The sequence below is a fragment of the Thamnophis sirtalis genome, unplaced genomic scaffold (assembly GCF_051295495.1).
Source record: "Thamnophis sirtalis isolate CommonGarterSnake01/CBP01778 unplaced genomic scaffold, rThaSir2_p1.2 scaffold_2, whole genome shotgun sequence".
Classification (NCBI taxonomy): domain Eukaryota; kingdom Metazoa; phylum Chordata; class Lepidosauria; order Squamata; family Natricidae; genus Thamnophis; species Thamnophis sirtalis.
The window spans coordinates 100,007,038-100,013,456 of record NW_028261382.1 but is presented as its reverse complement, the minus strand read 5'-3'; positions in this window follow the sequence as shown (position 1 = coordinate 100,013,456).

The window sequence follows — 6,419 nt, the reverse complement described above, 5'->3', positions numbered from 1 at the left end:
GCTCAAGGTTGACTCAGCCTTCCATCCTTCCGAGGTGGGTGAAATGAGGACCCGGATTGTTGTTGGGGGCAATATGCTGACTCTGTAAACCGCTTAGAGAGGGCTGAAAGCCCTATGAAGCGGTATATAAGTCTAACTGCTATTTCTATTGCTATCTATCTACCTATCTATCTATCTATCTATCTATCTATCTATCTATCTATCTATCTATCTATCATCTATCTATCATCTATCTATCATCTATCTATCTATCATCTATCTATCATCTATCTATTTATCATCTATCTATCTATCTATCTATCTATCTATCTATCTATCGGATTGTTGGGGGCGATATGCTGACTCTGTAAACCGCTTAGAGAGGGATGAAAGCCCTATGAAGCGGTATATAAGTCTAACTGCTATTGCTATTGGTATCTCGTACATGTTTGACAAACTAACTGAATAAGGAAAAATAAAAGCTCCAGGTCGTGTTTCTTTACCTTGACAATCTGAAGATGTGTGGACTTCAACATGGAGAATTCTGAGGTTTGAAGTCCACAAATCTTCAAGTTGCCAAGGTTGAGGAAAAACCCTGTTCTGGAGCATTCTGAGAATTTAAATTTTCCTTTGCCTGCTGGTGGGACCCAAAGGGAAGGATTGCCAGGCAAATGAAAGTTACAAAATATGTTATGAATGTTAATGAATGCCACAAGCTTAGTCTCCACACCAGGATTGTCCATTGTCTTGCTTCTTTTGCCCAAGGTATGGCCCCATGCACTTAAGGGACAAACCTGTGCCAACTGTCCCTCATCTCCCAAGTGTTAAATGGTGCAACCAATTCTCAGGCGGTTTCCCTCACCACCCCCAGCCCGGTTTCCTCCACCCTTCCAATTTATTCTTTTCCTTCATCTGAAAAAAATGACAGATGATTTACTACCATCAACCTGATGGGCCAGGAAGAATGCTCTCTGTTGGAGATTTTGCATAAAGCTTTGGCAGGGGGAGGAAGAGGGAAGAACACAGAGCAATCAATTTCCTCCAAAGATTGAGCAAAAGGAACAGGACGACTTGACATGGAACTCCGAAAATGGCCCTACGGGGCGAAGGACCCCTTGCAAAGTCTCATTCAATCATCTTGCAGATCTTTCGAGTCACGTTAAGGAGAACTCATAATGGTCTCAAAAGGAGTATTGCACAGAGCGGGGGTGGGGTGAGAAGAGGCTTCTAACCGAAAAGCGAAAGAGCGACTCGCACAAGCATCATACCAAAAATAGCTACTGTACGCGGAGTCTCCAAATTACAATGGAGTCATAATCACTCCAAGGACATTCTTTCGATCCAGCATACAGGCTGCATTGTCAGAGAGGAGGAGGAGGAGGAGGAGGAGGAGGAGGAGGAGGAGGAGGAGGAGGAGGAGGAGGAGGAGGAGGAGGAGAAGTCAATCATGATCCTATGGTGCAAGAACTTCAGGGACTCCAGTTTTAACCAGGCCTCTTCTTGTAGGTTTCTTCCATCCCAATAGAATGTTTAAAATGTTAAAATCTTTACTGGTTTATAATGTCACGTTTTGTCCTCTTTTGGGGTAAATCTGCCACCTGCTGGCCAGCTCTTCCACCAAACAGACCTCCAAGAACTTGTGAACAAACATCGAAAAGAAATGCATAGAGTTGAGCTCCAGGCCCTCCCTTAATCCAAGGTGACAGATATCACCCTGAGAACTTTGTCCGACAGTCGGCAAAGCTTCGGGAGGACGGAGGACGGCGAAGAGACTCCTGGGTTGGGTCCCCCAGAGCAGGTGATGGAGGAAGCCAAACCTGTTCTTCACTCTCAGTCATGGTCCCTAAGTTTCTGCCCTTGCTGGGGGAAGAAGACCATTGGCTGACTTCCTAGGTCAAGATCGTAAGGTTCAAAAGTAGGAGTAGATCTGAAGCCCTTGAATCTTCCTGGATGAGAAAGTGCAGGAGATGGTTGATCCATAAACCAGAGCTTTAAAATGTAACCTCGCTGAAAAAGAAACATCAAGAGAGATCAGTACAGAGGTGGTATTCAGTCAGTTCGTACCGGTTTGAGCGAACCGGTAGGGGGAATTTGGCCTGGGTCGCTGAACTGGTAGCAACCTCTGGGTGGCCCCGCCCCCTGCTCCCCCGCCCAGCCACCTGGTTGCCACTCGCTCACCCCACCTGCCCGCTCGATGCTCGCTAACCCTGCCCAATCACTCCTCACCTCCTATGTGACACACTGGGTCCACACTTGCACATAGATCTTTGTTATGTAGAATAACTGGCTCAGACCTTAATGTCCCATTGACAAAGGTGGGGGCTATTAAGAGTGACTGTTTCCTGCCTAAAAACATGTTTCCTGGCCCAGGCCTTAATGGCCCCTTGATAAAAGTGTAAGGGATGAGTTTCTTTCTCCCTTTTAGGGGGACATATTCTGCCCTTTTGATATTTTCTAAAATTTAATTTCATTTTCTAGGAGAGAGGTGGGTGCTAACTTACTATAGTACAAAGTTTAAACTTTAGTGAAGAGATGTACCCCCCCATTCAGTGTAAAATGGACCCCCTTCCAATGCCCACTAACGTCAGTTCTTGAATTATAGGTGAAGAGGAGCCAAGAAGGATTTTCATAGGATTTGACAGTCCTTTTAGTAGCAAAGTAGTAAGTAACAACCGTCCGTCATCTTCCAACTTGGAGCCAATCCAGGATGAAAACTTGGAAGGGGTTACCATCTATTGATCGGTAGAATAAGCTGGGAATGATGTGTGGAAGAAATTGACCATGACTAAGCCATTGTTGGTGGAAGAACACAGAGTTAAGTTACTTCCCCTATGCCTCTCCCGAGACTTGGGTGCTAAATAAGCTTTTGTTTCCCTTGCTACTATAATTGCCCGTAAAGCTTCAAGGTAAACAATGACTCTGCGTGTCTTCTCTGAATTGCTAAACGTCTTGGAAGGATCCCAAGGAATGAATCTACGGAGTTTAATTAGTTTAGATTTTCCAAATCCCTGTTACGGTGAGGTGTGTTTGTTGAAAGATTTATAGCACCACCTGAACCCGGAAAATGTCAACAAAGCTCGCACTTTGAATGCCAGATCTCTGGAATGGCTCACCAGTTTTCAACCTGTCAACCCCATCTCTAGATCAGTTTGCAGATTGGCTGCAACTCACGGAGCAGATGGGAGGGATCTACTACGCGAAGCTGCCGTGGGGTTGCCAGGGTCACCCCACGAGGTAGACATGGTTAAGAGAGTCATGCCATCTAGGTCAAGACTACCATTATTGTCACTCACAGCTTTAGGGACAGAACGCTACAGGTCTGAATGAATGTTTGGCTCTGTGTGAACTTTGGAGGGGCTTGTCTGATGTTTTTCCCTGGGCTCTTGGCCTGGGCTCAATCCTCGCTTATCTAGCTGTTACCTCGGTGACAGTTTTTTTCTCCTGCCTTCAAGGTCCTTCCTTTTTCCCTCTACATCCAATTGTGATTCTCTGTAAACTATGATTTACAAGCTGTGGTGGCGCAGTGGTTGGAATGCAATACTGCAGGCTACTTCTGCTGACTGCCTGCTGGCTGCAGTTCGACAGTTTGATTCTCACCGGCTCAAGGTTGACTCAGCCTTCCGTCCTTCCGAGGTGGGTAAAATGAGGACCCAGATTGTTGGGGGCAAGAGGCTGACTCTGTAAACCACTCAGAGAGGGCTGTAAAAGCAGTGTGAAGCAGTATATAAATCTTAGGGTGTTGCCATTGCTATTGCTATTTGTAGTTTAATCTGTTTGCATACGTAATCAATGGATTATAGTTAAGCAAACGAAGGTTAACACAAAGTCTGAAGCCAGTTAATGGGTCCAATCCAGGCACAGCTGAGCACTTCAGAGAGTTCAGTGCAATGGAGAGCCACAACACCAAAATTAATAATGAGCGTTTAGCAACGCATCTAACAACCAAGGATGAAATCACTTGCTTGGTGAAGAGCAAACACAACTATATGACACATTCGTTGAAAACAAGCTTCTTCTCACACATTAAAAGAATGTGTAAATGGGAGTCCTGTGGCTGTCTCCGAGACCCCACCAGAGAAGTGGGGGATGGATCTATCTCCAACCATTCTTGCATTGGGATGGGTAAAAATCATCTCTCAGCAGAAAGATTCAGGACTCTTTAGAAGCTGCATCCAAGAGGGGTCTATACCAGGGGTCGGCAACCTTAAACACTCAAAGAGCCACAAAGGTCCTAACTGGAAGCCCCCCCATTCAATTCTGGAGCCGGTTCCCCCACCATAGAGTCTCCTCTTAGCATGGCATCCTTGTTCCTCTACTTGTCCTAACCGAAAGCCCTATCAATTGTGGAACCAACCGGCAACAGGGAGCCGCAGCAGAGGGATGAAAGAGCCACATGTGGCTTCAGCTGGTTGCTGCCCCCTGGTGTATAGGAAACCCTTTCCCCAAAATGAGCTTTTGATGTATGCATCAAGGCATGGCCTTCCGGCACTCTTGAACCCTCAAGTGTGCAAGATTGAGGTTCTGGTGATGAGCACCAGAGAACTGAGGGCTTCTGTACCCCGTCTCTTTCCTCTAAGTGGGGCCAACTTAGAGCCAAGGTGGTGCAGTGGTTAAATGCAGCACTGCAGGCTACTGCTAGATCAGCAGTTCAGCGGTTCAAATCCCACCGGCTCAGGGTTGACTCAGCCTTCCATCCTTCCGAGGTGGGTAAAATGAGGACCCAGATTGTTGGGGGCAATATGCTGACTCTCTGTAAACCGCTTAGAGAGGGCTGAAAGGCCTATGAAGCGGTATATAAGTCTACTGCTATTGCTAACTCAAGTATCTGAGATCCCACCACCCCAAGAAACACAGTCAAGGCGGTGGGATCTCCTCCTCCTCGGCTGGTAGCAATCAAGTCATTGAATGTGTTCATTCCTCCACTTAGAGCAAGAATGCAGAGCTTCCGATGTGGCTGACCAGATTAAGTGGTCTTTCTTGGGGCAGAAGAACAAAAGAAAGAAAGAAAGAAAGAAAGAAAGAAAGAAAGAAAGAAAGAAAGAAAGAAAGAAAGAAAGAAAGAAAGAAGGGAGGGAGGGAGGGAGGGAGGGAAAGAAGGAAGGAGGGAGGGAGGGAGGGAGGGAGGCAGGCAGGCAGGCAGGGAGGCAGGGGATGGAAGGAAGGAAGAGAAAGAAAGAAAGAAAGAAAGAAAGAAAGAAAGAAAGAAAGAAAGAAAGAAAGAAAGAAAGAAAGAAAGAAGAGAGAAGTGAGGGAGGGAGGGAAAGAAGGAAGGAGGGAGGGGAGGGAAGGAAATGAAAGAAGGAAGGAAGAGAAAGAAAGAAAAAAGAAAGAAGGGAGGGAGGGAGGGAAAGAAGGAAGGAAGGAAGAAAGAAAGAAAGAAAGAAAGAAAGAAAGAAAGAAAGAAAGAAAGAAAGATGAAAGTAAGGGAGGGAGGGAAAGAAGTAAGGGAGGGAGGGAAAGAAGGAAGGAGGGAGGGGGAGGGAAGGAAAGAAAAGAAGGAAGGAAGAGAGAGAAAGAAAGAAAGAAAGAAAGAAAGAAAGAAAGAAAGAAAGAAAGAAAGAAAGAAAAGAAAGAAAGAAAGAAAGAAAGAAAGAAAGAAAGAAACGGCCGTGACACTGTGTGGTTCGACCAGGTGATTTTTGCAGATGAATCTTTTCCTCCGAATTCCCTCTGATGTTTACCAAAGAGCCACATTTCCATATTGGGCAGAGCCCAGTGCAGTTTGGATTACACATTAAACAATGTCGGAATAGTTTATGCTTCAACAATCCAAACAGAGGCTGCAGTTCCTGGGTTCCCGGGTGGGTCAAGTGTATTTCTCTGGAAATCTGAAAGCCTCAAGAGGACACCTGTGCGGAGCCAGGTGGGCGGGGGAGAAAGCTCCTGCTTTAAGGGACGGCCAAGACAGCCAGGGCATCGCAAAACAGGGTTTCATCCAGGGGTGAGTTCCAGACGGCGCTACTGCCAGTTCGGTTGTGTGCACACTGGATGCATTCTCTGTGTGTGTGCGTGCGCGCAGTTCTACGCATGCGCAGAACTAAACAACAAGATGGCAGCACCGACGGCGCCAACTGGGGAACTGGCTCGGGGGGCGTGGCAGGCCTGGATCGCTGCCAGATCCAGCCACCCAGGCTACCATACCACTGCCAGTTTAGCCGAACTGGTCTAAAATGATAGGAACCCACCACTGTTTTCCTCCACTGCCACCCAGAATGCCAGGGTTATGCCCAAAAGCAGCACCTCCCTGGCTCAGCAAAGAATCCATTTGCAAGCTCGGGATTTTAAAAGGGTGGGGAGCAGTGGTGAGTTCCTATCGTTTCGGCCTGGTTCGGCCAAACTGGTAGTGGTATGGTGGCCTGGGTCACATGACTGGGCGGATGTAGCTTAATGGCTATGTGACTGGTTGGTCATGTGACTGGGTGGGCCTAGTCAGTTGGTCA